At 30.8% G+C, this 9,619-nt stretch overlaps 1 long non-coding RNA gene across 3 annotated transcripts; it reads right to left on the bottom strand.

The window, feature by feature from the left end:
• Positions 1-410: 410 nt before the first annotated feature.
• Positions 411-4,200, bottom strand: LOC141457665 (uncharacterized). 3 transcript variants are annotated; one of them, XR_012460434.1, is made up of 2 exons: positions 2,541-4,200; positions 411-2,348 (listed from the first exon to the last, which is right to left on the bottom strand). It is a non-coding gene; the product is annotated as an uncharacterized lncRNA (long non-coding RNA). The 3 variants fall into 3 exon arrangements; XR_012460433.1 differs by having other exon boundaries at positions 1,713-2,348; positions 2,607-4,200; XR_012460435.1 differs by having other exon boundaries at positions 1,713-2,348; positions 3,299-4,200.
• Positions 4,201-9,619: the final 5,419 nt, after the last annotated feature.

Below are 9,619 nucleotides of genomic sequence, written 5' to 3'. Positions count from 1 at the left end.
AATTTCACCCTCAACTTCACTGTTGAAAAAGATAAGAATGTGAATAAGCCTTAACAACCCTTTGAACCCACAAACAGATAATCCTTATATCGGAATTAGGTATTAATCAATACAACTAGGTGCCTTACAAATAAACTTCCCTTATCTGTTAGACTTGGTCTTTCAAAATTTTCTATTGTGCACTATTTGAAACTAAGAAAATTAACCTTCGATTATAAAAATAGCACTTGATTAAAATATTTCCTAACATTTTCCTTTGCAAATATCTCGTTTTCTATCCTAGATACCTATATTAAATTTTTGGTCAGTTAAAGAAGTCTTCAAACGGTGTGTCAAATAGAAACATTGAATGTACAATAGCGACGGAAATAGAGGATGTTAAAAATTAAGGAACAAACAAAACACCCAAATTTCGAATTGCAATATCTTGTATTTTATTGTTCAGATCAGTACGTAATTTTGCACAGTTAAATACATTTTCAAACCTTACAACTGTGTCCAATAGAAACATTGAATGAATATGAGCTTGAAAGCCAGCTACCTCAACTTTTTTTATTTATGTGTGAAAATATTGTAAGTTATAATAAAGTGTTTTTTTACTCAAACAGAAATTATTTTATAAACATTCACCCTTTCAAGATAATTTTACAATACAAGGGAGTTATTCGTTTCTTACGAACGTTATCAAATAACGATAATGGCAACAAAATAAGGTGTCCAATCGAGCAACCTTTCAGAGAAATTGAGCCTATATGTTATTGTGCAAGGGTCCTTTGATGATATTTATGGTCTCCTTGAGGTTGGAATTACAATTCAGGGTACTACGATTAAAGGTTTGGGATAAGCACACTTAGTGTTATTGCCATCGAACGGGTATTCTCTCCAAAAAATGATAAATTCCCTATCTACGATAAGTGGAACACAGTCGTCGTTAATTTTTTAAAAAAATTGAAAATTATAGTCTTCAGGAGCAGGAAAAGGCAAGCCAGAAGAGAGAAGTGGCATTATAAAAAAGAAAAATTAACCGGGTTGTCATTGAAATCATATTCTTCGAAAAGAAATTCATTTTAAATAACAATTACATGAACTTATGTATTATATGTCTTACTTCAACATTAACATACATTACATTGAACCTCCATTATTAAAGGTTCATCAGTTTGGTGTAGCGAATTCGACTTTAACTATGTTTCCGTCTCAGCCTACACTTGCTGGCTGTGAGAGGGAGGTGTGTTATTAACATTAAAATGTTAATGATCTGCGACAAGAAGATTATGAATCTTGAAAAATCAAGAATAGCAAAATTCCTCTTGGCCATCCCACTTACTCGAAAAGACAACAAATTAGAATAATGCAATGTTCAATCCAAAGAAAGCCCCCATGTTCATTAACACTATTCCTGCTTAATATAAACTAGTCACCCTCTGGCACCTGACAAACTGATTGAAAAGTATACCTCTTGCACCGACCGACTATAAGCGAGAACTGGACACCGTTTGAATAATATTCACAAATATCGATCACAATACCAACATCGTTAAAACTAAACTAAGTAAAAACTAACATTGCCAAAACTAATAAAATATCCAACGTACTCTTTACAAAGGTAGGCCTCAAAACCGCGTTTATGATCGACAAAAAACTAAGAAACAGGATACTTCCTTTAAAATATAAATCTCTGGACCCTCTGAGTGCAATAAACAACTAATAAAAAAGTTTTTAATAATTTATTTCTCTATTCACACATTTGTGGTACACAAATAGAACTTTAAGGTAACAACTCTTCAATTATGGTTATCAACATACTACCTTTCACTTTAAATGAAAATTAGAGTTTATACAATCCCATTAAGATTTCTAACATCTTCCCACCTTAACGTTTGGAGAATTGTAAACATTAATACGAACACAATCAAAATACTTGAAAACTGATCTAGCATTTAACAATGAAACATGAAATTAATAAGTAAAGTAAAACTGGACTAAGTCAAAATGAATCTACATATGGCCCAACAATGAATTTAAAAAATGTTGAGGAACTTTGATGGTTCAACTCCTTTTAGACATCTTTTTCTCCTCAGGAATCTTTTGATCTCTGGGGTGCGTTAAGGGAGCGTTTGTTTTCGCTCGTACCAAATTTATATTAACTTCATTGTTATTAGAAACGCTTCTTAAATAAACTACAGCTGCATAACCAGATTTACTTGCATCTGTGAATATACGAATACTGTCCTCAACAGATTTGTGTTTTCTAAGCCATCGAGGTATTTGAATATCTGAGATATGATGTAATCCTCAACCAGCTTTTAATTCGATTCATCCCAACTTAATTTTATTTTCCAAAGCTCCTGTAACAGCAATTTAGAAATTAGTGTAACTAGGCGAGTAAAAATTATAGGATCAAATATTTTGTAAAATATGAAATTGTTTTTTAGTTTCTATATTTATGTTATGTTCTGAAATAAATGAGTTAATAGAAAGGGTGTCGCTTCTTGTTTCTCCAAATGATTGATAAAACATTTGTAACACACTTGGTTTACCTGCACTTCTTTTTAAGATCGTGCCCAACCTCTCAATTTAAGCATTCCCTCATCCATTATACTCACATCGGGGATAAGTAGATTCCTCAGTATTAACTCTTTTGACACAGTTGACAGACGTAGAAGCTGTGAAGTAGCTCTGTTTCGTTACCGGCGACTCCACGCAACGCCAAAACCCACCTTACAATGTCTATAGCGTTTCATTTTTTATTCTTCACATTTCCACAGAAATCACAAGTAGTCTCGTTGCTTTTTTGCAATGAAATGTGTAAGAAAAAGCACGTTTTATGTCAGAAATTTTACCAATTTTATTTAATCTAAAACGCCACAAAATAGATAGGATCTGAGAAACAAAATTTAAACCCTTCCCTATGCACTTATTTAAAGATAGGTAACCCATTAGATGGGATGATGGAGAAGTAAATAATGGCTTGTTTCTTATCTATTTTCATCGAATTCTTTGTTCTTCGTGGGTAGCTTGTATTGCACCCAAAAACCAATCCACTCTTTTATATCTGCACTTTTATTCAACTCTAATTTCGATAAAAAAACGCTTCTTTTTTTTTATTCGCAGAGCTAAAACGACTTCCAGCCAATTGATCTGATTTTTAACCTGAATCCTTCTTTCTTAGCTATTCTTTTTCAAGTATATTTTTTAAACTTACAAGTCCATTCTGATAAATTTCTACAGTATCTAATTCCACTGTTATTTGTTCAGTATCAGTAATTTCACTTTCAGCAAATAAAATTTTGTTTACCTTATTATCTATTGTAAAAAACTCATTAGCTTTATTCTCTAATTTCTTCAATTCCAATTGCAAACGTTCATCGTCTTTTTTGTTATAAAATTTTTCAATTTCATTGCTGACCTTGTGAACAGCCTTCTCAATTGAGAACTTTCTTTGTTGATATTAAAAAGTGTGCCCCCATTTTCCTGTTTTCCCCTCAAGGGATTCCAAAAATGTTAAATATAGAACTTTGGAACACAATGAATGCAATAAACAACTAATAAAAATGCTTTTAATAATTTATTTCTCTATTACCCTGCATGGTACACAAAAAGAATAAACATGAAAGGAAATAACTCTTCAATAATGGTTATCAACATACAGATTGCACACTGTTCACTTTAAATGAAAATAAACGAAAATTAAAGTTTATGCAAACCAATTAAGACGTCTAACACTTGCACATACCAAAACAGAAACTCTCATGACAACAACGGTGTTTACAAAATCATCTGTCCAGGCTGTGATATCTATATACTGCCTAAACCGGGAAAAAATTTACAGATACAAAGAACATATTCGCTGGTGAAAATATTGAAATGTACAAACACAAAGGTATTCATATTAACATTAAGAACGATCAAAGTTAAATATAACTCGGACATACTATTTAAAGTCATTTTGTTTCAAACACACACTCATTTGAGCAGATTTTCCGAAACTGATATAAAAAAAATTAAACATAACGCGTGATTATATATGCAAGTTCGTTGCTTGTTCTTTAAAGTTTCTTCAGAATTTTACTATTTACGCATTATTTGTTAAGTGAATTTAATTACATGTTTATCATTGTTTTATAATAATGATTTTTATAATTATCTCCAGTACAATTGAGTTTGGTATCATTCGGTGTTTTCTGCTTGCTAAAGACGTGCCCCCTCAAGTAAAATAAATTTCAAAACATTATCTATCTAATAGAAATACAGAAGACTTAAATACATGCTAGGTTTCATTAATTTTTATTTTATTTTATTTTATTTTTTTGGCGCATCGACGATTATGGTCATTAGCGCCGGTTTCATTAATTAATTTTATTTCACTTTTCAGAAAAAAAGTATTAATTTTTTAAATATCACACACAGTGTGATATCTTGTTATACGTATGTAACCTCTCGCCCTCTTCTGTGAGTTGGGAGCATTAAGTAGATTTAACCAACCAAAATGTAAATATATATACCGAATAATCATCGTCTGGATTGTACGAAAGTCCAAAACCTGTAAGGGTTACAACAAACAGTGTACTACGATGAACAAAATCAGCTATACATTTTACATTCAGGTAATAAAAAATGTTAATGCTTAGAGATATTCAATGTAACCATGTTTTAAAATAGTATTCAAAAATAATACTTTCTTTAATTACAAATTCTTCAAAATGAAAGAGGGGTTTTAGTGAAGTTAACTTTTTTTTAAATTGGTGTAGGGATTATACCTAGATGTACACTTTTTCTAGGATTTCCATTATTTTGGTCGCAAAGATAGGTTACATGTTTTATAAATTGTGAATCTCAAAATATCTTGTATTATCTTATTGCACAAAGCATCAAACTTCGTTAATGAATATTTATTTTAGTATACTAAAATACCTTAAAGTAAGAACTACAAGTTTGATTGTATTTTGTTGTTCAATAGCCTGCTGAAATGAACATAGTCCTAAAAACTGCTGTCAGGAGGAGCGTTCTATCTATTCCTAGTGCTTTTCAACATTTGGCCTGTTTGCAGCTTAGTAATGTTCAGTATTCATCTGGAAATAATTACCTTTATGGATCCTTTACATCCAGCAGCACACCGAAAATATTAGGTGACACTTATCAAGTCTGTATTGGAGTATAAAGAAGTTAAGGAAATCTAATTACCACTCTCCCTTAGTAGGACTGTTCTTCAGGTAATCTTATCTTTTATTTTATACGTTGTAATATTACAATATAAACTAAAACCTTTTTTCTGATAATTACTTTCCCTTTGCCTAATTCATTTGCTTTCCCTTTTAATCTGAGTCAGTCATGTTTTAATTTTTGTAAAGTTTGATTGCAATATTGATGAATGCTGTATATTTTGATTTATTTTATTTTTTTAATTTTAAGTTAATTTGGTGGTTATGTAAATCCTAGCTGAAAAAAATAGGTATTACTATTCTTCTAAGTACATCGATAAGAAAATTACACTTGATTAGTGAAGGTTTTTCCATTCGTAGTTTTCCTTTTTCTTCTCCTTACTAGCTTTTTGTAGTAATGCAAATTACATTATGCATGAATGCATATGCATTCATTTTATAATCTTGAAAAAAGTTAATCATCTTAACAAAGAGTACATTATCTTCAAGAAAACTGAATATTCAGTGGTCTGGAACTGCGTGATAACTGATTTAGTTTAACAGAAAAATGCTCCGATTTCCATAATCTTACACTTGGTGTGAATTAAATAATAATTATTGATGTAATATAATTTTCCATTATCCAGTGCTTTCATCCATGGGTCTTCCAATGCTGGACCATGTTGAGCACAGTAACACTCATCTTTCATCTGAAATGATTACCTCTATTCATTTCATGCAGCAGCATTTCGATTTTCATCCATTCTATTTCGGAATATAATGAAGTCAAGGATATCTACCTACCATTCTGCCTGTGGAACTGTTCTTCGGGTTTTCCTACCTATCATTTCTTATCTAACTATATTACAAAATATTTATCAGGTAAGTAATTTTTTCACATTGAATCTGAAAAAGATATTTTAATTTTTGTTGGAAGTAGGGTTTAATTTGATTAAATCTAAACTCCACTTCTAACGTGCATGTGAATTCTGGATATTTTTCCAATCAGATCGCCCTATTTTTAACTAATGGAGCTAAACATATTTCAATTCATTTTCATGAAAAAGTTAGAAGATAATAGAATTAGAAATTAGAATGATAATACTAGAAGATTATAAATGTGGCGCTAATTTTTCAATGAAATTAATCATAATGATCATCGTTTTGCGTATTTTTTGAAAGTATTTGTATTTTATTTCCATTGAAACAACAGATTTAGGTTCTTTAAAAATTTCTTTTAATGTACTGATCAAAAGCTTTAGTTAAATACAGTCAGTCACATTTATTTATAAATAATACTTCATCAATAGTTTGTCATAAACATCTCTGCAGCTTTTATTATTAAAGTCTAAATGATTTTGGACAAAATTGAAACTTTTCTCATGGAAATGAAATTAAAAGTTGTTTATTTTGTTGGTAACTTGACTAGAAGAAGTGTAAATTGCAACATAAAAGTAATTGATGTTTAAATGATTCACTATCACAATATTTTATAATCCTAACAGTTTATTCTAAAAGTCTGATTCGTTTAAAAGATTTAAACTTATTTTTTCTTTCGATTTTTCAAATTTATTCTTTGAATTCCTGTAGGATAAAAATGTAACTTTAGAAACGTTGAGTTTAAATTGTATACCATTGAATAGATCGCTTTTCTATTCAAGATTTGCTTTTATAAACACTATTTCATTAAATAATGATGATTTACAGATTGAAAACAGCCAGTACTGGGAGAACTTCCTGCGTAACTGTCCATCAAATCAAGATAAAATGAAACTGACGTTGAGAAAACATCCAATGTGAATATACAAACAACTGATGCTATAAAACAATTACTAAAAAATGTATTATTTAGTTGTAATATGTAATGTGCATGCTGTTAATATCACAATCTAAATAATTACTCGAATTTTGTACTGCTGTAAAAATGTATTATTTAGGAGCAGAATAAAGAAAAACCATTAATTAGTTTAAAAAAGTCTTTTTATTGGCATACCTATTTATTACATACATTAACATTCTATTACAGGATACATAAATCCATATATTATTTAATAAAATGCAAAAAAATGTTTAAAACAAGGAAAAACAACAAAAATTAAAGAAATTAGGAAGAAAAACGTAAAAATAGAAAATTAGTTCCAAAAAAATCCGTCAGAGAGCGCCACTTAACAGATAAGTAAAAATCTAGTTCCAAGATTCGTCAATAGATAGCACTGCTGTCTGTATGTAAACAAATTGCAGCTTTCACTTAACAGGTAAACGAAGAATTAGTTCCAAAATTCGCCACCAGGTAGCACTGCTAGTCCTCTATATATACGTATACATAAACAAATTCTCTTCAGTACGACTTGAGTGATGTAGGGGGGTATATCGCTCGTCGCTCCAAACATATCTCATCTAGTTTTACATCTGTCACTTCGCTCCCAAAAAATCATAATGTAGTGTAATGGTTATGGAGATGTTGTCGCTTCGACGGTCGGAAGGCAAATATTCGCCCCACCCGGCCCGGCCCCCGCGGCGAACTTACTTATATACCCTCTGGAGGCAAGATGGCGGCGCGTCGTATCTCCATGACAACGACCACAGTACAATGCCACTCCCATATCACTATGACAACGGCAAATGGCACTCCCACTAGATGGCAAACGTTGCTGTTCGTGCACACTCTCATGACTCTGCCGACAATTTTTTACTTATTTTTTATCTTCTACTTGCACACTCACATGACTCTGCCGACCATTTTTACTTATTTTTAATCTTCTACTTGCACACTCTCATGACTACTCTGCCGACTATTTTTACTCATTTCTTTCACATGCACACTCTCATGACTCTGCTGACCATGTATACATATTTCACCCACTTGCACACTCTCATGACTCTGCCGACCATTTTTACTGATAATTAATCTTTTACATGCACACTCTCATGACTCTTGCAACATTTTTACTTATTTTTAATCTTTCACACGCACACTCTCATGACTCTGCTGACCATTTTTACTGAACTTTAATCTTTCATATGCACACCCTCAAGACTCTGTCGACCATTTTTACTGAATTTTAATCTTTCATATGCACACTCTCATGACTCTCGCGACCATTTTTACTGAGTTTCAATCTTTCACACGCACACTCTCAAGACTCTGCCGACCATTTTTACTCATTTCTTCTACAAGCACCCTCTCACGACTTTGCCGACCATTTTTACTTGATAGTGCAATAAATATGCATATTATATACAACAAATAAATACTTGTTTTATTAATTGATTCCTATGAAAATTGATTTGCATATTTTCACTGGATAAACGATTGAACGTCTATTTCTCTTGGGCTTGCATTGATGAACTGTTTTGTGGCCTGTATTCTAGTATCTGCGGAATTTATTCTGGAAATCAATATTTTTTAATGTAATTAAAATATAATGTTGAAGGAGAATTATCTTGAATTTAGAAAATCAAAGAAAAACATCTATAAATGTTAAATGTGACGGCAATTAAACTTAAGTATTATATTAATATGTTAATTTAAATAATTTTTTCAGAACTTAAAACTTTTTATTAACGAAAATAATATATATTTTCAATAATTACACTTATTATTTATCAGTGAGACAATAAACACTTAAATTATTAATCTCTTTTAATTACTTTTATGAAAAAGAATTAAAAAATTATTAGCTCGACTAAAAATAGTTTTATGTGATTAGAAAATTATAGAGAATTAATTTGCACGTTTGATGTTAAATTTTTAATTCAAATGAAAACCTTCATTCAGCAAAAATATAGAACTTTACTTTTTCAGATACGGAGATATAAATTGTATTTAAAAAAAATAAGTTTTTTGTTTCATTACTTTCAAAGTATTTAATAATGTATAAGAATACCTGAAGAACAGTTCCACAAACGGCGTATTGGTAGATTCCTTTGTTTAGTTTACTATCAGAATTAGAATGGATGCGTATCACCTCATATTTACGGTCGTGTTGCTGGAAGTATAGATGGACCCTTAAAAATAATCCTTCCAGGTGAAAGCTGAGCTTAACGGCACTGTAAGTTGACAATAGATCGAAAAATCTAAATTAAATCATTTAAACCTCCTTGAAAAATGAATACACCTTACAGTATTCCGAAAAGAGTTGAATAAAAATAAAATTAAGAAAAGTGACTATAACTTCTCATAGATTCCAGTTATCCGATTATCAGATAATTTTCGGAGAACGCAGACAGCAAAAAAAAGCATTGATATTTTCAATTATATTTCCCTCTCACCACCAAACTGGATCAATTAGTACATCGGATTCAAAATCTTCCACTAAATCAACAAATACGATTCCAAATTTAATTTCTTGAGGTCTTGAATCGAATACATAATCTTTTTTCTAAATTCGAAACAACCTGTAATGAGGTGATTCAGGCACCACGCAAAAAGATAAAATAAAAGTGGAATCATATTTTCGAATTAATGGTTTAAAAAG

The sequence above is a fragment of the Rhodnius prolixus genome, unplaced genomic scaffold (genome assembly GCF_049639745.1).
Source record: "Rhodnius prolixus isolate KJV_2025 unplaced genomic scaffold, Rpr scaffold_5, whole genome shotgun sequence".
Lineage (NCBI taxonomy): Eukaryota > Metazoa > Arthropoda > Insecta > Hemiptera > Reduviidae > Rhodnius > Rhodnius prolixus.
The sequence above is the reverse complement of the archived record's forward strand: the minus strand, read 5'-3'. Positions and strand labels throughout refer to the sequence as shown.